Source organism: Xenopus tropicalis, chromosome 5 (genome assembly GCF_000004195.4).
Source record: "Xenopus tropicalis strain Nigerian chromosome 5, UCB_Xtro_10.0, whole genome shotgun sequence".
In the NCBI taxonomy this organism is placed as follows: domain Eukaryota; kingdom Metazoa; phylum Chordata; class Amphibia; order Anura; family Pipidae; genus Xenopus; species Xenopus tropicalis.
The window spans coordinates 127,478,238-127,505,263 of record NC_030681.2 but is presented as its reverse complement, the minus strand read 5'-3'; the positions used below and the strand labels follow the sequence as shown (position 1 = coordinate 127,505,263).

At 40.8% G+C, this 27,026-nt stretch overlaps 1 protein-coding gene across 4 annotated transcripts in view; it reads right to left on the bottom strand.

Moving 5' to 3' along the window:
• st6gal1 (ST6 beta-galactosamide alpha-2,6-sialyltranferase 1) overlaps window positions 1–11,429 on the bottom strand; it is a 37,449-nt gene extending 26,020 nt beyond the window's left edge. The window contains exon 1 of one of the 4 annotated variants that reach the window (XM_012970217.3): window positions 10,707–11,429. The gene's annotated coding sequence lies outside the window, so the exon portion shown is untranslated. Of the gene's footprint in view, window positions 1–6,584; window positions 6,739–10,706 lie in introns of those variants that run through there. The other 3 variants (XM_012970220.3, XM_012970218.3, XM_012970221.3) reach the window with 3 other exon arrangements.
• Between the last annotated feature and the right edge of the window lie 15,597 nt (window positions 11,430–27,026).

The following is a 27,026-nucleotide window of genomic DNA, read 5'->3' as shown; positions in this document are numbered from 1 at the left end:
AAAACGGTTTTATTCTGCCTTCAAAATAAACCTCTACAGAAAAATACATCTAAACCCCAGCTATGCCTGTTTAAAAATATTCAGTCCACAGGTAATAAAAGCGCAGCAGGATATTTTTTTAATATAAGTTAAAACACAATCTTAAATAGTAATAATGTATTTAGGGTCTTGATAGAACTTCTATGAAATCCAACATAAAAGAATTAAGATGAAAGACAATTTTTCATAATAATACACTGAAGAGAGACAGGATCAAAAAAATGTTACCCAGAATATGAAGGTTAGAGAATTAGCAATTATATCATTATATCAAAGTGAAACTGGTGTTTAAATAGGGCAAGGTGGAATCTCTGAATAGTTCTCTGAATTTCAGCTTAGTTGGCATGAGCCGGGGGTGCAGGGAAGTTTAGACATGCAATGGTTACAGGCTTAATTTGTGGTCATTATCTAATTTACTAATGACTAACTGGGAGGAGCGGAGCAAGGCTAAGACGCACCCAGTTTATAATATAACCACACTGGTGTCTTTGCCAACATCTATTTGGTCCCTGTGGTAGGCTCAGTCTGGGATTCAAGTACACAGAGGCCCAAACACCCCCTTACATGCCCACTAAATAGTGACTGTCTATGGCATCTTACAGCTGCCCCAGAATCCACAGATTGCCAGTCCGTGCCTGCCCTGTGGGGCTTTACACCTGGTGCAAAATTGCAGCTGGTAATAAAACAAGTCTGTAGACTCTCTTTCAAGGAACACTGAATAATAGCAGCTAAACCCATGCTTATCTTTTTCCCACGACTATTCTTTTTTTATCTACATCTTCTGTACTTTCTTTTAAAGGCAAACAAACAAACTGATATTGATGATAATATCCATTTAAAAAAGACCTGGCAATAATGGAGGACAAGCGTAAACCTTTAGGCTTTTAATTGTGCCACATTTTTGTCCACAAATGTACTGTTTCCTTTTCATCAGGCCGGGATTTGTGGCGAGGCAACAGGCACAGGCCTAGGGCAGCATGCCGCCCAGCCACACAGAAAATTTGCTACTAAAGGGTGCTAAAAATAATTGAAACATTAAAGGGACAGTAACACCAAAAAATGAAAGTGTATAAAAGTAATTACTATGTAATGTAATGCTGCCCTGTACTGGTACAACTGGTGTGTTTTCCTTAGAAAGACTACTATAGTTTATATCAGTGCTGTCCAACTGGCGGCCCGCGGGCCGCATGCGACCCCCCTCTGTGTGGCCCCCCACCTGTCTGGCTGCTTTGATGGCTTACTCTTGTGTAAGCTTTAAATGGTATCAGTACTGTGATTAACTGGCCCCCTGCATGGTTCTCACCTCAGATTCAGGCTGTAATCAGGCTGTATTGTTTAAATATGTAATCCCCTGTGTTGTTCACACCTTTTAATCTCTGTATTGTTCACCCCCTGCAGTGTTCACACCTCAGGCTCAGGCTGTAATCACCCATATTGTTCCCCTGTTCACACCTCAGGAGCAGTAGAAACCCACATAATCCCTGCATACTGCAAAAAGAACATATACTGAGGTGGTACTGCAATTAAAAAGTTTTTTAATATATAGTTATTTTGCAGACTGTAGGAGCAGTGCCAGCATTGTGTCACTGTAGGCTGCCTGTGTGTGCCATACACACAGGCATCATAGGGCAAGCAGAGTATGGCACACACAGGCAGGGTAGGGAAGGCAGAGTATGGCACACACAGGCAGAGTAGAGCAGGCAGAGTATGGCACACACAGGCCAAGTATGGCACAAACCAGCCAAGAATGGCAAACACAGTGAGAGTATGGCACACGCAGGCAGGGTAATGAAGGCAGAGTATGGCACACACAGGCAGGGTAGGGCAGGCAGAGTATGGCACACACAGGCCAAGTATGGCACAAACCAGCCAAGAATGGCAAACACAGTGAGAGTATGGCACACGCAGGCAGGGTAATGAAGGCAGAGTATGGCACACACAGGCAGGGTAGGGCAGGCAGAGTATGGCACACACAGGCCAAGTATGGCACAAACCAGCCAAGAATGGCAAACACAGTGAGAGTATGGCACACGCAGGCAGGGTAATGAAGGCAGAGTATGGCACACACAGGCAGGGTATGGCACACACAGGCCAAGTATGACACAAACCAGCCAAGAATGGCACACACAGTGAAAGTATGGCACACACAGTGAAAGTATGGCACACAGACAGGGTAGGGAAGGCAGAGTATGGCACACACAGGCAGGGTAGGGCAGGCAGAGTATGGCACACACAGGCAGGGTAGGGCAGGCAGAGTATGGCAGGTTTTTGCTGTACTACAACCATTAATATGGGTATGGTCATGTGATAACATGGGTGTGGTTTCAAGTAGGTGCGGTTTCAAAAAGGGGAGTGGTCAAAACGGGCTTCCATTATCGGCCCTCCACCACGTAGGTCGGAAAAATTCCGGCCCTCGGTACAACAGAAGTTGGACAGCACTGGTTTATATAATAAAGCTTCTGTGTAGCCACGGGGGCAGCCATTTACAGGAGAAAAGGCCCAGGTTACTTAGCAGATAACAGATAAAACCCCATTATATTCTACAAAGCTTATCTGTTATCTGCTATGTGCCTGTGCCTTTTCTCCTTTTTCCCAGCTTCAATGGCTGCCCCCGTGTTGACATAGCAGCTCATTTATATAAACTATAGTTGCGTTTCTGTTGCAAACTTACCAGTTTTACCAGCGCAGGGCAACTGTACATTATATTTTAATTACTTTTAAACACTTTCATTTTTTGGTGTTACTGTTCCTTTAAATAAACCCAATAGGATTGTTTTGCCCCCAATGTGGATTCATGCAGCTTAGTTACCATTAAGTACAAACTACTGTTTTATTATTACAGAGAACAGGAAAATGATTTTAAAAAATCTGAATTATGTAATTAACTTTCTGGATAATTTCTGGATAATTGGCTTTCTGGATAACTGGTTTCTGCATAAGGGATCCCCATACCTAATCTGTACTTCTAATGTCGTCAGCAGCTCTCTCAGAGTCAGGACTTTGTATTGTGCTCTCTCTGACCCCTTTGGATTTTAAAGTGCTTTCAGCCAGAGGGAAAAAGCTACTAAACTACAGCTCAGCAAATGATTCCCCTGCTGATTTAGTATCAGGGGTTTATTAATCAAATGATTAACTCTGACTTTTACCCACTGAAAAATATGCCCCTAAAAACCCCAAACAAGTGAAACTTCCCTTTTGCAGACTGAAGTGAGCAATCGAATACATTTCGCTAAATATGCCCCAATGTTATAACACATTTATTTTGGAAAAGTTTTGAGTGCATTATCTTGGACCCTGACTATATAAAGTAGATCACGGACCCTAGGGACGCTGAAAGCCCAATATTATCAATATCTTTTAATATTTTCAAAATGGGGAACATTGGAAAAATGTAAGCAAACTGCAAAAATGCTCAAAAGAGCAATCTTGCAAGGTTCCCTCAATTTTATGTTCAGAAAGCCTGCTTGACTGCAGAAACTCATCCCTGACTGTGTGAGTGCATTATAACTTGTACTGAATGACCTTTACTGGTACCTCCCAGGGACTCACAAAATATAAGCCAGACTAGACTACTCCAGCGGCCGGTTACAAGGGGAGTGGCTTGGAAATTCCACTCGAAAATGTCAGAATGCCAATTCATGTATGTATATTTTTGCTATGGGGCACTGCACAGTCTTTGCAAACATTTACAAAGGGCAGGTTTGAGTTTGGGTGAAGGCATTATGGGATCACTTAAGGTGTTTGTAGATGTGAATGGAATAGTAGAAGTACAATGGGTAAATGGTAAGGGCTAAAAACTGTTTAAAAGGTTACAAGACATGTTCTGCCTAATGTAGATAATAGCAGGTGAATGCATAAAAATATTCCTATTGCAGGCTTTCCCTTGATTTCTATAAAAGTGTATTACTATTAGCAAATCTGTCTCATTTTCCCAGAAAATTAGTGAAACATGCAACATGGTGAATGCATTAAAGTCAATGGGCATTCTTTCAGGGCGGGTTTTTTCACAGTGACTTTTTCCATGCAAAATACAATCTAATTTACAAATATTTACCTATGGCAAAATGCAGAATTGCCCAACTCTTTAATTTTTGCAAATTCAGCCATTAAGAGACCCCAATGTCTTTTGTGTTCTTGCCACAATATCCTTCATCTACTATCAAAGCTATAGTGAACCATAATCTCCTGACAAGAAGCCCGCTGGGGCATGCCAAGTGACCAAGGGTGTTCTCTGACATTGCCCAGAATAAAATTCCAAACAACAAAAAAGCAGAGTGGCACAAAAAATATAAATTTTTCTCACAGCTACAGAACAATCTGCCAGGAAAATAGTCATTCTTCTGTAGGCCCAGTTTAGAGATTAGTGTTGCTTAAAGGGTTTATGTTGGATTCTTGGATTCTATACCTATGGTTTGTCCCACTAACAATGGCGCATTTGTCTTTTGATATTCAAGCACAAACTCCAGGGCATCAGTATCCAACATGCTGCCCAGTCACCTGCTTGTATTATTTCATTATAATTTATTTCATATTATTATCTAATTATTATCACAATATATATTTCTTAAATGTCCCAATTGAATGCGGAATGCTGCATAATATGCATATTAAATAGTCCAATTTGTTCTATAGATATTTCCATATGTTACATGGAAACATATCACAAGAAAAAATAAACAGTAAGTCCCTCCTGTGTTTTTGTCTATGTCCCCAAAATAGATTATCTATCCCATTTATTCAATCACTTTACAGCAGTTGTTGCCCTGTATCTAGTGGAAGCGATTGCATAAATTTCAAACTCTTTCTGTAAATAAGTGTTTCCTTATGTTCCCCCTCACTCCAGCTTCATGGTGTGTCCCTGTATCCCAGCCATTGTCCTTCCTTCCTGAACTTTGTTCATTTCCTTTATCTTTGGAACTGTTTCTGTCACCTCTTTCCTTCACTTCTGTCTTTCAAGCTACACAGCTACACATGTTGATGGCTTAACTCAGCAGTTTTCAGACTTTTTCAAGGCCCAAATTTTGGCCATTAGCTCATAACAAGGCTGCAAAACAAAATCAACTTGCCTGAATGTTTTAGATACCCCCCAACGACTAGTATGGAATATATAAAGGTTTTAGGATGTGGAGTTTTTCATTTCATTTTTTTCCTTTTATAAATCATAAAAATTCAAGTTTGAAATTCTGCTTGAATATATTCATGCTTGTGATTTTACAAATTGTGGGAAAAATGCAATTTTGAATACTGCTAACTATGCCCCTGAGCTTGGCTTTGGTCTGGTGCTGTAAAGGTTTTGAACTGGTAGGGTCTTCATATGTAATGAAGCCTGTATATGTAATCCTTGTGCCCACAAACCCCCCTGCTTGTGCCAGGAGAATGGCTTGTTGCATGTACAGTATGCATGTGGACCATTTCCCACCCCTCACACTGTGGGAGCAACTTGTGCGCTATTTACTATCTTTACACCACTGTAGACAGTGGTGCAAACAAATACAGGGCAGAAAGGGCACTTTTTGTACGTTTTTGCACCTGCCCCATTTAGTAAATGAGCCCTTTTGTTTTGGTAGATTTAGGATCCCAAAGGCTTGCCCAGTCATCGCATTTCCCACAGGTATAAAAGACTCATCAAACTTCTGGGACACACAGTTACTTTCCCACCGATATAAAAAAGAGTCTGAGTTCCGGCCAGGTCCATAAACAACGTTTACAACCCCAGTGTTTAGTGAGTCACTTACTACCTTATTTACGCAGCAGACCTGTCTCTGTCCAGAAGCCTCCAGCCTGGCAGATCTTGTGCAGCAAGTCTTGAATGAAAGGAGAGACCTTTTCCTACCAGCTTCTATGTATAGAGCGCCCAGCTCCCCTCTGGCTTATGTTATAAATCACCCAACACCAGTTTCATCTTTCTTTATTGCTCTTTTCCTGCGCCCACCCTCCCTTGCACTCTCTTATCGCCTGCTATTTTTTACACTTTGTTCACACTGGATTAAAAGCCCTTTTATGTGACACAGATCCCATTCATTGTAGCTGAGTTCCAAGCCAAAGCCATGTTTTTAAATATGTCCTCTGATACAGCCTGGGGCTTTTTCTCAAAAGTTCTTTCACCAATTTAAGGAACTAGTGATCATTGTATTCCTTCAATACAGTACTTCTCTACTTCTCTGTAATAAAGTATGACAATTATATATAAGATATTGTCCAGCAATTTACACATTATTTCAGAGCTAAACCTGCCTCAGTATAAATTCATGGAGCATTTACCTTGTACCATAGGTACCACAAACTCGGACTGAACTGCAACTCTCTTTTTTTGTGCCTTGCAGAGAAAGGAGTAGGTGCTTTTAACATTTAACCATTCTAAAACTTGCTAGTCTTATCATCATTATTTAATAATTTATACAGTGCCCGCACAGTACCCAGTGCTTTGCAAGAAAGGCCAAGTTAAGGTTCTCGGCAATCACTGAAATAAATTGGAATTGGCATAAAAACAATTAAAAATAAGGTATACCATATATTTCACAAATACAAAAACATGTACGTCTCACCCCAGAGGGATATTGTTGCTTCTTTAAAGATGCCCCACGTCATACCTGGATCAAGATACTAATCTTTCGTGTGGAAGTTATTCACTAACATCTTCTTGTGTACCAACAACACCTAGGGTTGCCACCTTTTAAACGTTTTTCTTACCGACTGGCCAGGGGCAGTGCAGAAAGGGGGCAGGACTTAAATGGGGGCATGGAAAGTGGCCAGGTGGAGGAAAAAGGGGCAGGTCTATAAAGCGACAGAGCACTGGAGGGTGGATCAAGGGGAAATCGAGGAAGGGAAAAGTTAGGAGTGGGGCGGGATGAGGGCTTAGGTGGGTGGGCCAGGGGCTAAATTCCCTGTAAATCTGCAATACTGTCCCGGGCCTTGACAGGTCTTTTACCGTCTAGACTGCTAAAATACTGGCCGGGTGGCAACCCTAAAAATACCCAGCAAAGAGCTGAACTACCCTCCTATAGGCTTAATGTGTCTCCCTTTATCCAAGTGTACTGCGGGCACTTTAGGCAAAGGAGCTCATTCTGTCTAGAGTATCTCTTACAGTTGCTTAACGGTTATCCCCACTTGTGTCATTTAATAACTGTTCCTGTTCTCGTAATAAACACTCTAACTCAGGGCTGTCCAACTGGAGGCCCACTGGCCGGATGTGGCCCTCCAAAGTTTTTTTTGGCCCCCAGACTGCTCAGAGGCTCCATAGACGTCATTATATAAAAATCATAATTTAAATATGCAGTATGAGATAACATGTAGTAAGTTGGACAGCACTGCCATAACTAATCATGGACACTTACTTTACTAAAGTGGAGTTAGTAATGCAGAGGATAGTTTGGTTAGGGTGCATGATTCAAATTTAAGTGTAGTCAGTGTTTGGTCTAAATTAACCACCAACTTGCTAGTTAAGAAACAATGCATAATATAGCAACACTGGCTAACATTGCTTCATTTCAGCCCTAAGCAATGCACAGTTTTGAGAATCCAGCCAAAAGATATAGTATCTTCATCATTCTAACAAAAGAGGCCGCAATTTGTGTTCATTACTATTGTAGACAGGATACAGTTTACCACAGACAGGTTATAGGCACATTTTGGCAGTGAAACTGTTGCTGAGCTTTAAACCCCAGCCGTATCAAAAGAAAAAAAACTAGGCTGGCTGGGGCATGCTGGGAGCTGTATTAATTCCACATGCTACATATCCCTGTTGTAGAACGAAATCAAGTAATATATCCAAAGAATGCTCAACAGGGCTTTTGGATTTAAACTTAGAAATGATTGTTTCATGAATAATAAATTAAACCCAAAACAACATGCAGTATAATCATTGGAAGGTTCTGTCACATGATGCTATTATAAATTTTCTCATTACAAGTTAACATTCTTTTGGGATTATGGGCTAATCACCAAATGAATTTAGATTTTAGAGGTGCAAAATATGCAAAGTATTGAGCGCCGTAATAGATTTCCCAAGAGGTTTCTAAAAGTACTAAATTGATATCATTTTTATTAATAAATCATTGTATAATGTGGAGCCCAAAATCTTGATTTACACCCATAATAGTTCCACATTTCGAGGAGGGGAGAGCCTCTTATATCTAAATAGGGGTGTTTAATTGTCACCTTAACTGAGATTAATGCAAGTATCAAAGTACTAGTACTAAAGATGGTATTTAAAAGAAATATTAGGCAATACAGCAGTGTGTGTGTGCCTGTGTGTTTTATACAAAGTATCATATACAATATATCCCAATTCAATGCATAAATGCAAAATACAGTCATAATAACAACATACAAGTATTCCAGCATTAACACAATGATATCAGTATCATGACATGAGCTTCTTTAAATGCCTGTTACAATGTGAAAGCAGTTGTACAGCGCAGGAAGGGGCAAGAGAAAAGAGTAAAAGAGTAACCGCGTTGCAGGTTTTTATTTATATCTATTACAACAGTTTCTTGTATTTAGTTGACAAGTGCTTCTACTTTATCAACAAGTGAATCCCTTTGTGCCAATTTCAGCGCTGTGATTTCACAGTTCTGGTTTAGAAGTATTTAGGTGACAATTACACGGCTGTCCCTGCATTAATGGGCAAAGGTACTAAGCCCACACTCACTGCAGAAATCACATGTACCCTCTATGCATTGCCCTGAGACAGCGCTCAGTAGGCACATAGCTTGGCATGCCTTAGGCATCACACCACATATAGAGGGGATTATAAATTAATACAGTTTTGTAAAATGATAAGAATATTATAAGTTTGATGGTGCAGTAAGTGGCCATAGCTCCATGGTGGCTTTCTACAGTTCTCAGTACTCTGATATGTAAACTAATTGCAGCACTTATTTCTAACATATGCCTGTTTCAAGCTAGATATTAAACCTTTTGGCCTGTAATTTCATACCTCATCATGGGACTAAGGCAACTTCTAATGTGGTAAATGCACCACACAACCCTTCAGGAGTCAAACTGATACCCTTTGGTTGTCTGACATGCACAGGACTTATATAAGAGCTGCCTGCAGATATATCCATAGGTGGTACAAATAAGGGTGACTGCTCCTGGCACCGGCATCGCGGTTGCTCAAACTGCAGACATATAGTTATTGATGAGATATAACTTCCACCAACCACGGACTGTGCAAGTCTATTAGGTCAATGCTGAGGGTTTTAGTCCAACAACAGCTCTTAAGCCATAGGTTGGCCAGTCCTTCTGTATGTAAAAAATATGCCCCGCAATTTCTGGCTGGTGGGCTACAGGTAGGACATCCCAGTCTTACACATGCCTTTGACATTATCATCAGGTGAGTGTTATTTCTTATAATACAGTGAGATCTTAATTTTACATACCCTGATTTAAAGTTTTCCAACATTTTACAATGTGGGTTTGTGGACCCGCTGCGCTATAATGCATTTACCCATTTTTACATTTTCCCAGATTACACGCCATTTTTTTCTGGTCCCTTGAAAAATGGGGGTTCTACTGAATATTAGAGGCACCATTACAGTATCACTAGATCTTCTCACAGCTGCCCACCCCAGACACCACAATTATCAGAACAACAAAAATAAGGCTGCTCACATCCTTGTTGCAGTAAGTGAAAAGTGGTTTTATTTTCAGGTCAAACAAGTTTCTCAAGGCTTGAGAAAGGGAAAGAGTAAGCCCGAAACGTTGCCTGTTCACCTGACCTGAAAATAAAATCACTTTTCACTTACTGCAACAAGGATGTTAGCAGCCTTATTTTTCTGTGATGTTCATCTAAACCCTTGGCAAGGGGTTGCCTAACTGCATAGCACCCGACTGAAAAGTTCATTACAAGGTGGTAGAAGCACAAACCAATTGAGTAAGTACAATTATCAGAATAAGGCACTATATTAGTTGCAGATCATTATAACACTATCAACATGCTAATCGTTATAATGACATGCCTGGGCTACTTTTACTAGCATAAGTCATCGAGTTCAAACGCACTGTTCTCTCTAGCTATACAATTACGTGTATAACAAGTGAATCTGATTGCCTGCTGTCGGCTAATAAACGATAATAATAGCCTGAGAGCAGTACAGTGTATCCCAGCCCTCTGTAAGCTCTTTTTCCTTCATAAACTCATTACAAGACCCAAGGTTAAAGCAGGGGGGCTAGCAATGAAGAGATGCAAGGGGCCCCATAAATGCATAAATCAAGCATGCCCAACCTGCAACCCCCAGCTGTTGGTACACTAAAACTCTCAGAATCTGCTGCGGCTGCAACTACAGCTACAGCTTAAGGTTGTTGGTTAGGCATCCCTATACACATACACACACACACATATATATATATATAGAACAAATATCTAAAACTGCTAGATAGTATATAGGCTATTTGTAAGTTTAACTGTTCTCCCACCAAGGGTCCCCTTTGTTGCTGAGGTCCCATAGCAAATGCACTCTTTGCCTCTTAATATGTCTACGCCCGCAATGCAATGACAAGTTTTAAAGAATGGGTAATAGTGGGCAACTAACTGCATATGAAAAGTCCTCATTCAGACTTAGCACATTCCACATCATTGGCTCCAGCAAAGCTGGACCACTGTGCCCCAGTCCCACCCGCTCTGCTCACTGGCAGTGCCCACAGGCAAAGCACAGGGTACTCACTGCGCCCATAGCCGAGCGTCCTGCGGTCCGTCTCTGCCTACAGCCGGGCTTGGGTAGTGGCTGGAGCTCTTTTTCCTATACAGTTGAAGCACACCCGTAAGTGAGCCTAAAAGTGTGACTTGCTGTCAGTGTATCTCCAGGCACCCAGAGGGTATTGACAACTCCCTGCAACTCCCAGCGCTGTATAATGTTACCTTAACCTCTTTACTCTCAGATGGTCCAGGCATGGAAATAACAGCAGTCCAGGGGTTGCTTCAAGCAAATAAACTTCTTTATTAAACAAAACGGGATGGCATCTATCAAATGCAGCAGTTCTCAATGACAGTTGGCTCAATATTCACAAGGTACTCAGTTATTCTCTCAATGGATGGTAACACTCACAGTTGGAATATGTCTAATAAACCTCCTCCTCAGAAGTAATATTGCCTGTTTTGATGATCCTACACCCAGCGGAGATGGACTTGCAGTGGTATCTTGCTCCCCAGGTAACCCTCTACCCTAAGCTCAGCCACTTATGTCCCTGTGCTGGAAGCCTTTTGACCACAAGTGTACTAACCCTCTATCCTCCTCTGTGGGGCCTTGAGCAGCCCGTCTAAATAGCCTAGTCCTGCCTTTCACTCACAGAGTGACTATAACCATGCTAACTGCTGCTAAACTTTCCTCAACTAAACCACAATGCTCTGAAAACCTCTCAGTGCGCTGAAGTCCCAGGGAACACTGAGCATGTGCTTTCTCTTTTATATGCTAACACACTGCCATCTACAGGGCATTTATAGAACCAAACCCAAATTACGCTTATCCTGGAAAGGAAAATTATTTTACACATAAACTTAGAACCACAATTTAAGGCACAGATTTATCAAAATGTGAGATTAGAGCTCCTTAAAGAGAAATTCATCCACTTTCTATGCATTCCTATGGGACTTTTAAAAGTGTATTTATCAATGTGTGAAAGTTACAGTTCAGCATTTGATAAATATGCTTCTAAAAATCCAATAGGAATGAACAGAAAGTTGGTGAATTTTTCTATAAGGAGCTCTAATCTCACATTTTGATAAATCTGCCCCTAGGTGTCCAGCTCTAAACTAAGCCCCACTTAGGTGGCCAAAACTCTCAGGAGACTGCCTAAGTAAAGGGCAACTAAATCCTAGGGTCCCTACAAAGTTATACAGGCTCACTGGCTGGAGCACTCATTCCCATACAGTTATAGAGAATGACTGGCTGGAGCATTTATTCACATACAGTTATACACAGTGATTGGCTGGAGCGCTCATTCCCATATAGTTATACACAGTGATTGGCTGGAGTGCTCATTCCCATACAGTTATACACAGTGATTGGCTGGAGTGCTCATTCTGATACAGTTATACACAGTGATTGGCTGGAGCGCTCATTCCCATACAGTTATACACAGTGATTGGCTGGAGTGCTCATTCCCATACAGTTATACACAGTGATTGGCTGGAGCGCTCATTCCCATACAGTTATACACAGTGATTGGCTGGAGTGCTCATTCCCATACAGTTATACACAGTGATTGGCTGGAGCGCTCATTCCCATACAGTTATACACAGTGATTGGCTGGAGCGCTCATTCCCATACAGTTATACACAGTGATTGGCTGGAGCGCTCATTCCCATACAGTTATACACAGTGATTGGCTGGAGTGCTCATTCCCATACAGTTATACACAGTGATTGGCTGGAGTGCTCATTCCCATACAGTTATACACAGTGATTGGCTGGAGTGCTCCTTCCCATACAGTTATACACAGTGATTGGCTGGAGTACTAATTCCCATACAGTTATACACAGTGATTGGCTGGAGTGCTCATTCCCATACAGTTATACACAGTGATTGGCTGGAGTGCTCATTCCCATACAGTTATACACAGTGATTGGCTGGAGTGCTCATTCCCATACAGTTATACACAGTGATTAGCTGGAGTGCTCATTCCCATACAGTTATACACAGTGATTGGCTGGAGTGCTCATTCCCATACAGTTATACACAGTGATTGGCTGGAGTGCTCATTCCCATACAGTTATACACAGTGATTGGCTGGAGTGCTCATTCCCATACAGTTATACACAGTGATTGGCTGGAGTGCTCATTCCGATACAGTAATACACAGTGATTGGCTGGAGTGCTCATTCCCATACAGTTATACACAGTGATTGGCTGGAGTGCTCATTCCCATACAGTTATACACAGTGATTGGCTGGAGTGCTCATTCCCATACAGTTATACACAGTGATTGGCTGGAGTGCTCATTCCCATACAGTTATACACAGTGATTGGCTGGAGTGCTCATTCCCATATAGTTATACACAGTGATTGGCTGGAGTGCTCATTCCCATACAGTTATACACAGTGATTGGCTGGAGTGCTCATTCCGATACAGTAATACACAGTGATTGGCTGGAGTGCTCATTCCCATACAGTTATATGCAGTGATTGGCTGGAGTGCTCATTCCCATACAGTTATACACAGTGATTGGCTGGAGTGCTCATTCCCATACAGTTATACACAGTGATTGGCTGGAGTGCTCATTCCCATACAGTTATACACAGTGATTGGCTGGAGTGCTCATTCCCATACAGTTATACACAGTGATTGGTTGGAGTGCTCATTCCCATACAGTTATACAGAGTGATTGGCTGGAGTGCTCATTCCCATACAGTTATACACAGTAATTGGCTGGAGTGCTCATTCCCATACAGTTATACACAGTAATTGGCTGGAGTGCTCATTCCCATACAGTTATACACAGTGATTGGCTGGAGTGCTCATTCCCATACAGTTATACACAGTAATTGGCTGGAGTATTCATTTCCACTCTGTATACATTGGATAGAGCCCAGCGTCATCACATAGACAGGACTTGATTGGGGACTCTGGGGCCATTCTACATAGAGTCGTGATAGACTGACCCCTGGGAGAGTTCTCACGTGAATCGCATTGAGCCACTGCTGCCATACAGTGGGCGACACAGTAGTTGTGAAACACCTGCCAGTTCTGCTTTATGAGAGGAAATGCGCATTGTTAGAGATTTGGCAGAGGCTCACTGTGTCTTGTGAATATAGTACTTTAATTACTGCTGGGTGCTGATATGTGTAGTTTAATGACAACTGGGGAGCTGATATGTGTAATATAATAATATCTGGGTGGCTACTGGCTGGGTATTGCTGATTTATGTACTTTTTTCCTTATTCATATAGGAGCCCCTCCCTGCCTGCATTATCTTGCACCTACAATACGTGTGCATGGGAAAAAGTGCCCCGTCCCTTGCTAATCCTAGGCATACAGGGACCACCAACTACTCTACTCTCTTTATTCACTCACTCCTCCATTTGTGAAGCTCTTTCCCCTTTGTCTCTCATCAGGTCAATACATATTTGCCTTCATTAAGGGAGAAAGGCATTTGGTTTGCGGACCCAGATAAAATCTATATCAGTTGCCCAACCTCATTTTATTAGCTATTTTCTATTGTAGGAAATAAATGGGGATACTGATGACCCACTATAGACAGCAGGGTCCGATTTATGGTTCTGTGCTCTAGTTGAAAATATTCAGCTTAATATCACGTGGCACCAATGCCAGCAATGCCAAATATACAAGGTAAAGGTGTATGGGAGTTGTGGATATATGTTACTATAGTATGAGGGAGTGCGAGAATGATGTTATTCACAAAGCTGCATAAGGATCTGCATATTGGCCCAAGGCACAGCTGGAGGGACTGTGGAGTTAGCATAAAAAAAACCCACCCAAAATGTTCCTTTTTTAGCATTACAGTTATAGGTGCTTCTTTTACTGAAAGTTGGGTGCTTCATTGCACACAAGCTGTCCTGTTCTTGCATGCATCAGTTGTTCCCTACTCTGAAAAGCACTAAACAAGAATCAAATAATAAAAAGATACCAATAAAATAAAATAAGTTCTGCACAGACTCTTTCTCCTAAGCACATACATTGAAACATACCTTGTACTGTCTCTGAAGTACAACTATATCAGCACTATTCTGCCTTCTCCATATGGATATTCACAGGGCACGAGAACAAGTCTGTTTTAAAGTCCAGCCTGTAGTGTAGTGTCTAATTGTAATTTTTACTATATAAAACGTTTCAGGATCAGAAAGGGCCAGAGATGACATTTAAGCTGATAGAAGAAATATATAGGATTTTAGATATGAAATTAGGTTCACCAAGTTGGAATTGTCACAGATGTGGTTTAATAGCTTTTTAAAATAAATTTATATGTCTAGTGTGACATAGCATATAGTGAAGGAATGCTTGGCTGGTAGCAATGTTTCAATCATCCCAAAAGTAGCAGTGGCATTATGGCAAGAGCCAAGGATTGTGCATTCATTAGATATATACCAAGGTCCAGGGCCGGAACTAGGGGTAGGCAGAAGAGGTAGCTGCCTAGGACGCAACGATTGGGGGGCGCCAGGCAGGAGCCTAGGGTGCCCGGTTGGCTTGGCCCGCCCCTGCCAAGGTCAGTTGCAGGGAAAAGGATGGCTTAGGCTTATTCCACATGTGGCTGATTCTCGATAAACACATGCAGAAAATCTGTCCCTATGCATTTAGGTGCAGATATCCATTCTGTGTGCTAGAGACACCCAGACTGGTAAAGTGGCTCTTGGTGTAGACACAGTGGCTCCTGGTGTAGACACAGATGATCTCTGATTTAGGGCTCTGGCACACGGGGGAGATTAGTCGCCCGCGACAAAACTCCCTGTTTGCGGGCGACTAATCTCCCCCGTGTGCCAGAGCCCTAAATCAGAGATCATCTGTGTCTACACCAGGAGCCACTGTGTCTACACCGATTACACAGATTTTCCTCGGGTGCTGATCAAAATCTTTTGTCCCGCACAATCGATGAGACAATGAAATCCAAAGCTTTTGCGATATCGATCCACCAAACACGCACCAAATAACGGACGAAATATCAGTGCGTGTATGGAAAGCTTTAATCAAAAATCTTACTTTATTCCCTGGGTGATAGGATCACAGCAGGACTATAGGTTCTACTACTCCCAAAGTCAATAATGCAAAGCTATGCTTATCCTTATAGCTACGGAATTCAGTTGGTTCCATTGTTTCCAGCTACATTGTTATTATAGCAGTAGGTGTTAAGCACCAACCTTTGTAGGTTCACTACAGCAAAGTGAATCTGGCTAAAGCTTCAGGGAACAACAGACAGATCCCAACTGTCAGTTCTGTTATTAAAATAAAAGTTCCCAAAGAAACCCCACTTAGAGATCACCTGGACCATTTGGTGGGACTGTATTTAAACCACTGGCAAAAAAAACTTTGCTCTGAATTTAATCTAGAATTCAATACTCTCCCATCTAAATGTCTGTCGCTCTCTTGCTACCCTGTTATTGTTTTCTAGGTTGAAAGCGAAGGTTAAATATGTAAAACATGTAGCTGTGGCTTTGAAAATGCAGGGTTAAAGGGTTAAAATGGGAGTGCAGAAAAGGGGAAAGAGCCATCAGCACCATGCCACATCTCACAGTTTTTTCCTGAAGGCTCCAGCATGTCAGATTCTATTTACAAAGCTGATTGTGCCTTTTTTTAGCATTTTCTTATTTACTAGAAAAAAATGTTCTGCTTGTTTAAAGGGTAAATGATTATTATTACTTGCCATTTTTTTAAAAATGTGTGATGATGAATGAAACTTGTGTTTAGAAGAACCCAAGAGCCATTTATGAGTGCAAGTGCAGTTATCCAGAATGGTCACAAATGTTCCATGTATTGACACCATTCGTGACAGGCACTTGCGTGCAAACATGCACTCCCGTATAGTTGCATCCTGCCTCTTCTGCTGAACCATGCTTAAGTGAACCCACTGACACTGGTGAATCCTGGAGCTATCTCCACCCTGAACCTGTTGGTATTTCCAGGGTCCGAGAATCCCATGCTAACATGGCTTTAACCCCTTGCACCAGCAGTGATGTGTGCTCACCCTGAAAATGTAACCTGTAACTAGCACCCAATTTGCACACATTGGGCACAATGGTGCTGGGATTCTGGGGGAATGCTGTATTGTGGAAAAAACACATGGTGATTTGTGTCCCCAAATTGCAGTTTGCACACTGTACTGCGCCCGTAAATGATCCTTCCTGTCTCCTGTGCTTCCTCTTTAACATTGGTTCTGCTTCTGTGTTTTTGGTTGCCATTGTCCCTTCCCCTGTCATCCTGTGTCCCTTTTTTCATTTTTGGGTCCCCCCAACCACTTGCTTTGTATTTACACACTTTTTATCTCACTTGTTCAGAACATTGCATGTTGGGCTCAGTACCTTTTAAATAGGCAGCTATTCTTGAATATATGCAATAGAGCCATAGTTTTAATTAAAGTTTGATAAATTCTAAACAATTGGACATGGGTTTTATTTGACATCTAATCGTTTGTGAACCCAACAATTGGCAATTGTAAGGGGCCATGATCAGTCCAAAGCACACAGACATGGCTGCCAGGTACACTTGTAGTCCCAGGATTAAGATATTTTACCCATAGGCTTAATGAAAATACTGATCTTTGCCTGGTAAATTGCCAACTTTCTGGGTGTTGTAGACAATGCATTGATCTGCCCAGGTCATGCCTATTTATGACTTAATAAAGCCTGAACCTTATCTGAACAACTTACTGTAACTGTCCCTTGCTGTAGCAGCAGGTTGGACCAGGGGTATATGATTCATGGAGAAAAAACATTGATCATTTTTGACCAGCTTATTTCTGCAGTTATGTCTGTCCTCAGTTCCCTTCCCTTCATTCTGTTGAACTCCCTGCCCTGAATTGCCCCTACAATGTACCAGCACCAGCCAAACTGGTTCTGGCACAAGTGTTTTTGTCTGCTATGGACCTCTACAGAAGAACAATGAAGGTCAAGACTGCTTGGTGGGACCCAGCACAGAATTTCATAGACTTTAGCACAAAGTAAATGAAAGGTGTTATCAGACCCTTTGGCACTAATGGAATGAAATATTTTGACAGCTTGGGGCAAAACTAGCGTTCATGCAAAATAAATGAGTGAACAGGATATTTCACTTCCGGGTTTAAAGCCTACTTGACAATAATCTTCAATAAACAGGATCATTTATCAGTGAGGGGTAAACTGCAAACATTTCTTAGAAAGGAAACTGGAAACAATAGAATCATGCCTACGTCAGATGGTTTCTGGGATAGAATGTCATCACTTTAAAGAGCTTCCTCTGGCACTTTCACCTCTTGGTTTCCAGTTTCATGTTTCAGGTTCATGAACATTATGACACCATCAGCCTGGACTGGACAAAGTGGACAGTGGAACACCTAGAAGGCATACATGGGTTAGTAGAGTGCTGCCTGGTAGTGATAGACACGGGTATCCACGTGCAATAATGTCTTACACTATAATTAACCAGAAGATTGTCCAGAGCAGGTTTAATAAGCAGCTATCGCTACTATAACTGTAGACAGGAGTAACGCACAGAGGTACAGAGAATATGCTCGAAGGGTTACTCTGCATTCATTTCAACTGTAGAAATACAAATAAGAGGTACCTGTACCAAACAGCTTACAATCTTATAAATGACACACAAGCTTAACTAGGCATAGTTTTATATATTTGAAACCATGTATGTTGGCAAGTCAAAAAAGTAAAAATGGTAAATGTCTCTTGGGTTTTTCTGTGTCCTGTCTTACCATTGTCACTCTAGAACAAGTATGGGACCTGTTATCCAGACTGCTTAAAACCTGGCATTTTCCAGATAAGGGTTCTTTCCGTAATATGGACCTCCATACCTTAAGTCTACTAAGAAATCATTTAAAATTTTAGTAAACCCAATAGGACTATTTTGCCCCTGACAAGGATTAATTACAGTATATCTTAGCTGGGATCAAGTACAGGTGCTGTTTAACTATTACAGCGAAAAAGGAAATAATTTTTAATGTTAATAAAATTGAGTCTATTGAAGATGGCCTTTCCACAATTTGAAACTTTCTGAATAATAGGTATCTGGATAATAGAGCCCTTACCTATCTAACTATTGTTTTATATAGAACCAAGAATTTTGCTCCAAAGAATCCCTTTCCAATTTCCAGGATTAAATTCTGCTAAAATTCCCATGCTATAGCCATACCCCAGTCAGAGGCCATTTGTCAGTACAAAGCAATGTTACAAAGGAATGAGCTGCGGAAGCTTTGTGAGGACAAATGCCATAGCACTGAGAAACTGAGCTCTGCAATCAGTACCCACCCTTGGTTGGCATGCCATACATTGCAAAGGACTGCAGCCCATGCCGCTTGCATAGAAATAAACTTTATTAAACCCTTATAAGTCTGCAGTACTTGAGCAAGCACATCCAGGTATTAGAGAAAAATTCATTTAATTTCTCAGTGAAGATCGGGAAGCATAAGCAGTACAGAAGGCGCCTGGCAAACATTTGGCAGAGTCACTTTGGTGCCCAGAGAACACCCTCTGTTTTCCATGCAGGCTTTGGTTAGATGGATAATAGTGCAAAGTACTGCAGGTATCTGATGCTACTCAGCTGGGAAAGTCACATGGGAGTTTATTGTCACAAACATGCCTTGTTATATAGTTTTACATAAAATCTGACTTGACTTAAATACTGGTTGGAAGAAAGCTGCCTCTATTCTGGTAAGTGGGTTGTGGTATCAAACCTACAGCAATGCCCTATGCATTGGGAAGGGTCAAGAAAAGATTTGTGAGCCTGACGTTGGGCTGAATGTCTCTTCTACCTGTAGAGAAAAATGAAAACATTCAATGAAAACTCTACTGTAAAAATGGGCAGGCATGGAAATATCTCTTTAGTTACGCTGCTCCGGCTGGCCCAGAGGGTTGTGGGAGCGATAGTTACAGTATGCCATTATTTTACTTTCAATGTATATTGCAGTCTCTCATTCAAACCATTGGCTGGTCCCTGGTTTAATTGAACCCTAGCAACAAGATGCTGAAACAAATAAAAAAAGACCAATTACAAATTGTCTCCAAGTATGACTGGCTGCTTATTTTAGCATCTATAGTCATAGGCCACTTTGGGAACCCTGGAGTTTTCGCCACCTTCAAGAACGCATTAATGCTTTGCACCGAATTGCACAAGTGCAAAGAGCAACTGTAGAGGCAAGTACTTTTAATCAGTGGTTGTGCTTAATAAATGATCTTTTAAAAGTTTTAGAAGTTTATCCTATAAAGGTCTATAGCATGTAATGTATGCAACGCGACCTTAGATACGAGGTAATGTCTTATTTCTCAGTTCATCTGATATCATAATAATTGTTTGCTGAAGCATTAAGTTTAATGAATTTCTGATAAATTAGCAAGCAAGGTCATGTCCAATGGAGCCATTGCCAGGCTTTTGATGCCTGCAGCATCCAGTTTGACAGACAGGCAGCAAAATGGTGTAAGAAAACAGCCCATTTCTATAGTTACTTGTTTGAATGTGACACCTTACACCCATTGTTATTCAGCGAGTAAAGAGGAGCTGGTGCGTGTACACCTACCTCTTGTGCCACTGAAAGACAGAAGTGATGACCCTTTGTTTACATAGCCTTGCCATTAATTGCAGAGATTGTTGGTCATCCACACCAGAGCTTACAATCTATATCCCCTATAACATATACAAAATAACACACAGTAGCGTGAATTTCATGAGGATCCAATTAGGCATCCGTTATTTAGAAACACAGGTATGGCATCCGTTATCTAGAAACCCATCATCCAGAACGCTCCAAGCTACAGGAAGACCATCTCTCATAGAGTAAATGTTAAGCAAATAATTATTTTTTTAAAAAACAATTTCTTTTTTCTCTGTTATAATAAAATAGTAGTTAGTATTTGAAGATAACTAAGCTGCATGAATCCATATTGGGGGCAAAACAATGTTACTGGGTTTATTTAATGTTTATATGTTTTTTAGTAGATGTAAAATATGGAGATCCAAATTACAGAAAGATTCCTTATCCAGAAGGTCCTGAGTATTCTGGATTACAGGTCCCATACCTGAACTGTTTGGAGAGAATACCTTGCTTTTTACTGAATATTTGAGTTAATTAACTCCCAATCTGTAAATGTTTTATTCAATGCAGAAGCCCTGTTTATTTATTGTACTTTATTTGCCCTGTGAGTTTAGCAATCTTTTATCATCTGTTGAGCAAACTCCCCACTTTGTTTATTCAGAGGAGCTATAGGGAATGACATATTCCCGTAATGGGTCAGAAAGTTCTCTAGAATAAAATGATATAATATTATACTAAATAAAAATGTCACTCTTTCTACAGATGGTGCAGAATTTTCAGCATGTCTAATGCTAGAACTATTTATATTGATCCATATGAGTTTCAAAAAGACCCATAGCCTACAATGGAATTGGATAGCTCAGACCAACAATTCTTTAGAGTGTCTAAGATACCAACATGAGCTCAATGAATAGGACTTGTGATAAACATACTTTTTGCCTATTCTAGGCATATGTAAGTTTTTCTGTTATTGTTTGCACTAAACAAGAAAATGAAACTTTTACCCTCCAACTTCCTATCTAGCGCCCTGTTCTGCTGAGTCACTGTTTGCAGAAGAGAAGCTGGTAAATGACAGGTAGGCCCTCGGTATAACGAGCTGCTCCTTATCGCAAAGGCTAAAGTTTGGAAGGGAGGGGTTTATTTATACAGAACTCCTTATGTCCCTTTGAACAACTTACCCAGCTTATAGTGGGAGATTAGATAACGTATATTTATTTATACACTGCCCCTGTAAAGCAAACACATGTCTACACACATCACATATAACAGCTATCTACATAAACGCATATTGTTTAAACAAGCATTTCCCGATACATATTTGAAATCCGTATAATGGCATAAATGGCATAGATTAAATATATTACCTGTCATTTTTCTCTTTGAATTTTTGGAAATGTAAGTGGTTTATTAATGTGCCTGCTTAAAGAAAAATGTAGAAAGTATTATTATTATTATTAACATTTATTTATAAAGTGCCAACATATTCCGCAGCGCTGTACAATAAGTGGGTTTCATACATTGGACATACAGAGTAACATATAAAGCAACCAATAACCGATACAAGAGGTGAAGAGAGCCCTGCCCAAAAGAGCTTACAATCTACAAGGAGAAAAGGTTCATCTGACCTGCCAGATATCATTTTTTTTTAAAGTTTTCTTATTTACACAGACATACTTACTACCATAGATTTCAACAATGATACTCAGAGGAACCGTTACCCAACCTCCCTTAAGCTGGCCATACACGTGGCGATCTGACGATGTTTCGTGCGACCATCGGTCGCACGAAACATCGTCAGATCCGCCACACACAGTCAGGGCTGAAACAGCAGATAAGGCGGCAGAAACAATAGGATTTCTACCTTCTTCTGCCGATTCAGCCCTGACAGCAGATTTTGGTCAGGCGCCTTCTATGGCGCCCGATCAAAATTTTCTTACCTGGCCGATCGGCGAGTCGTCCAATATCAGCAGCTTCCTGGGATATCGGTCGACTCGCCGACATGCCATACACGCACCGAATATCGTACGAAACGAGGTTTCGTACGATAGTATCGGTGCGTGTATGGCCAGCTTTAGGCTCACAGTGTAATGCAGCCCCTCCCTCACCTTATTTCATTGTAAAGTGATTGATTCTGGGACTTAAAGTCTATCTGCTTTCTATAGTTGGTGATGCACAGATTCTCTGGAAAACAGAGACACTTTAAAGGGGTAGTTCACCTTTCAGTGCTATTCTAAGATGATTTGCTATTGGTCTTTTATTATTTGCAGTTTTTAAATGATTTACCTTTCTGTTCAGCAGCTCTGCAATTTAGAATTTCAGCAGCTGTCTGGTTGCAGCTGGTTGGTTAAATTTTGTTGGTCCAATTTAACTTAGAAACCAGGCAGTGGTTTGAAAGTGAGACAGAAATATATATATATATATATAGAGAGAGAGAGAGAGAGAGAGAGAGAGCAATGAAATACTATCAAAAACTATCAAATATAAAAAATGAGGACCACTTGCAAAGTTGTCAGGAAAAGAATATTCTATAACATACTACAAGTGAACCACCCTTTTAAGTCCCAGAATTCATCACTTCACAGTGGAGCAAGGTGATGGAAGTGTTGCATAACACTGTGAGGTTAAGGAGGGTTGGGAAACGGTCCCTGCGGCATAGACTGTCTATTGGGGTTTCTTTACAATCTGTAAACAGATTAAATCAGAAAAATGTTAGGTAGAGGAACTCACAAACACATTGCTGAATATATAACCAACTGTAATAAAATATAATGATGTAATATGAAGATTTATTATATTGGTCAAATGTTTGTATAGGAATGTGCTCAGAATAGAGAAGATCCCAAGCATAGGAGGGTTAGAGGAGAGGGTTCTTTAAAGGGAAAAGAGGAGAGACAGGCACAGGAAGAGTCTGAAGTGGAGAGCAGGAAGGAACGACAGGAAATGACACGGGGCATTGGCTACAGAAAAGAGCTGATGTCGGGAAATGCAGAGCCACAACTGTAAAACTGCCAGGGAAATGGAAATTTTTATTTTTGTGTATATTTAGGTTAATGAGATAGATAAGATAAGAGCATACAAACATATCAACGATTGAACCTCCACAACACATAAGCTCACAATCTTAGTTATTATCAAATAATAAATATAAATGTATAGTGCTGGCCATAGGCCGGTAATGCAGATAAAGAGCTCGGTGTTACCCTAGCCATAAGTGACTCCTGCTGTGCTAATGCTTCCATCAGAATTTACCAGCAAGGAGGTATTCGGTGATTGTCACTTTGTACCAAGCCTATAACTGGGAATATCGAATCTGAGATATGTCTTTTCACACAGACATACTTCATTCCTTAGACTGAATGGTGCACAGATTCTCCTGAAAGCAGATGAACTTTAAGTCCCAGAATCCCTCATTTGACAATGGAACTAGGTGAGGGTGGGGCTGCGTAACACTGTGAGCCTAAGGGGGTGGGGAAATGGTTCTTTCAAGTCAGGAATGGACTATTATGGTTTCCTTTCAATCACTGGAATGACTTTGTTTCTGGAAGTTCAGTTTACATACCTTTACTACATAACTTCAAAAATGAGCTCATGTCCAAAAGGGGGGTATGTTTTCCCTTTAAATGACTGCAATGTGTTTCTGAATACTTACTACTCAAGGGGTTTCTGAGTCACCCCGACATGTTAACCCTTTAACATCCTATTTTAACCGTATTGTACCTGTATTGTTTTCTTTCATTCAATATGCCGGAGGCCACATTTTATAAGAAAACTGTTACTCATAGCTAAAAAGGACAGAGGAAAAAAAGCACATTCATAATTTTTCTGGACTGAATTCTAAATTCTCGTAAAAACGAAAAAGTCAAAAGATAAAAAAATGAGATTACAGCATGAAAAACATAGACATCCTTCCGAAGCCCAACAACACAATGTAGGCCATAGATATAAACAGCATAAATCTGTCATCGATCCCTCCACGGCTGCATGCTCGGCTGATTCCTGCCACATAAAAGAAATAAGAAGTATTTGTTCTTTAAAGATATATATAGTATGTAAACCTAACTGGTCAATAAATCACAAGCATTGAATGTCAAATAAAAGAGAGAAAGGACACGGAATAAACCTGAGGACAGTTATGCATAGCGGAAATCCTACAGAAGGACAGAATGTCCATACAGGTATAGGGCCTGTTATTCAGAATGCTCGGGACCTTGGGGATTTCTGGATAAAGGATCTTTCTGTAATTTGGATCTCCATAACTTAAGTCTGTTAAAAATCATTTAACTATTGAAAACAAAAGGAATTCTGGGAATGAATTCCAAACTCTTAAAAAAATCCCATTTACATGGGTTTATCCTATAGGCTACAGCTCACCCACTGGGTTTGAAGCTTCAATACTTAGTTGGGATCAAGTACATGGTTCTGTTTTATTATTACAGAGAAAAAGGAAATCATTTTTAAAAATTAGAATTATTTGCTTATAATGGAGTCTATGGGAGATGGCCTTTCTGTAATTTGGAACTTTTTGGATAATGGGTTTCCAGAAAAGGGATCCCATACCTGTACTACATAACAGGCCGGTCTGGTACTACATCTGGTACCACTCAAAGACTGTGACATATTCCTGACTCATAGGGGCAAGAGTTGGCATTTTTTTCACCTGTTTTAGTAACACCTGTATTATTTCACCATATGATGCCACCGGGAAATTGGCATAAAAAAATCTATTTAGGGGTTGATTTGTACTTCCTAGTCTTTGGTTTATTAAGATGAAACCAGGCATACAGCTTAACGTCCCCCAACCAGGCTAGCTTTTTTTTTTTTTACTTTTTCTCTCTAATAATGAAAATAATAAATAATAATGAATCCTTGGGTTTTTTAATGTTTCAATGATTTTACTGTAGACAGAAGGCATGGTGATCCAAATTATGGAAATCCTCCTTACCTGGAAAACCCCAAGGTCCTAAGCCAGGGCTCCCCAACCTTTCTTACTCGTGAGCCACAGTCAAAAGTAAAAAGACTTGGAGAGCAACACAGGTACCATAAACGTTCATGGAGGTGCCAAATAAGGGCTGTGATTGGCTATTAGGCAGCCTCTATGCACACTATCAGCTTACAGGGGGCTTTATTTGGTAGTAAATCTTGTTGTTATTCAAACAAAATTTACCACCAAGTCAGGAATTCAAAAATAACTCCCTGGCTTGGAGCAACATCCAAGGGGTTGGTGGGCAACATGTTGCCCCCGGGCCACTGGTTGGGGATCACTGTCCTAAGCATTCTGAATAAAGAGTACATACCTGTACTGAATGTAAAAATGTACACAGAATGGTGCGGAATGCTAAGGAATATTTTATTCCCATTTGTCACACTGTTATACATTGGCCCCAGTTATCATTACTTATTGCTGTCCCTAACAGACAAATAATGAATTCTCCCTACATGGCTGCAATGGTATCAAAATACATATGGCATAAGAGGAATAATTAACCCTGTCTAATACAAGGCACTCAGTCCTATTGCACATATTTAAAGCAGAATTACTGCTAAACTTTATTTGAAAAAAGAAGACAGCTTTCTATATGATATGTATGTCATCTTTTTTATTTTTGCGCAGGCGCCAGGAATCATCAGGATTTTGTTGTTTAGCCGCTGATTTCTCTATGCAAAGTGCAATTTGTATATCATTTGAATTGCAAGATTTGTTTGTGCCCAGTACATATATATATTTACAAGGACTTATTACATTATACCTAGCAGATTGCTGCCATTAAGACAGCACGGGTTCTGGAAAATCATAATTGCAAGCAGCACTATTCATGCCATAAAGTTCACACTATCTGTGGCAATAAATGTGGCTTCTGTCTTTTCCCTGACCCCATCCTTAACTAACTCTATCCTATGTTTCTCACTGCTGGGAATAATAAAATAACAAGTAGAACAAGGATAAGGTTCAGTCTGCAGCTGGCTGAATGCCAGGGAGCCAGAGAACATCATGGGGTTAAGAACACTAAATGGTGCAAGTGTGTACCCCAGTCCTGTCTTTAACTTGCAAGTAAGAACAGGGCCCCAATGCAGGCTGTACCTCCTTCATACCTTGGCATCTGAATAACGCACAGTGTACTGGACTGGTAGGGAGCAGGAGGGGTTACACCTAATGCAGGTAGCTTTCGATTAAAGCGCAGTGCCCAGGTCTCTGTTAGCAAAATGCCCCACGCAGTAGGCAAAGTTTTAAAAAAATAAAAATAGCCAATTGCTGGCTTTTTATTGCACTTTGCACAGTGTGTGGGACATCGTAAATAAAAACTCATGTTTCTAAAGTGCTGCTCAACTGATGTGGCTCAGGTATTTGTCCAAGGCGTATGGCTTTGCTCCTATAATGAACCATTCTATGTACATTTCATTCCAGAAGTAAAGTCAGAAACACACGTGGCTGTTCGGTGCTGGATGCACATGCTGTAGATCCTCAGTACAGAGCACAAATCCTTATGCAATTTTGGGTGAGATTTGGGTATGATTAGCTTAAAGCTTAGCTTAAAAATGGATTAGTGTGAGAACTGGGCTATTCTTTTAAGCTATCGCTGAGAAACAGAATTCATTATTATCAGGCCAAGCCGGTCAGGTTTGGGTGCCCTTATCTCGTCCCCACAACCACCCCCTACCCCCTACCTTTGTGCCTTAGGCATATGCCTTTTCTATCTACCGGCCCTTGCATTCGGTTGTGGGGGGTAATCCTAGTGCCCCGTTGACTATTGTAGCACTATTGTTCTGCATATGGGGCATCTAAACCAACATAATAATAGACACA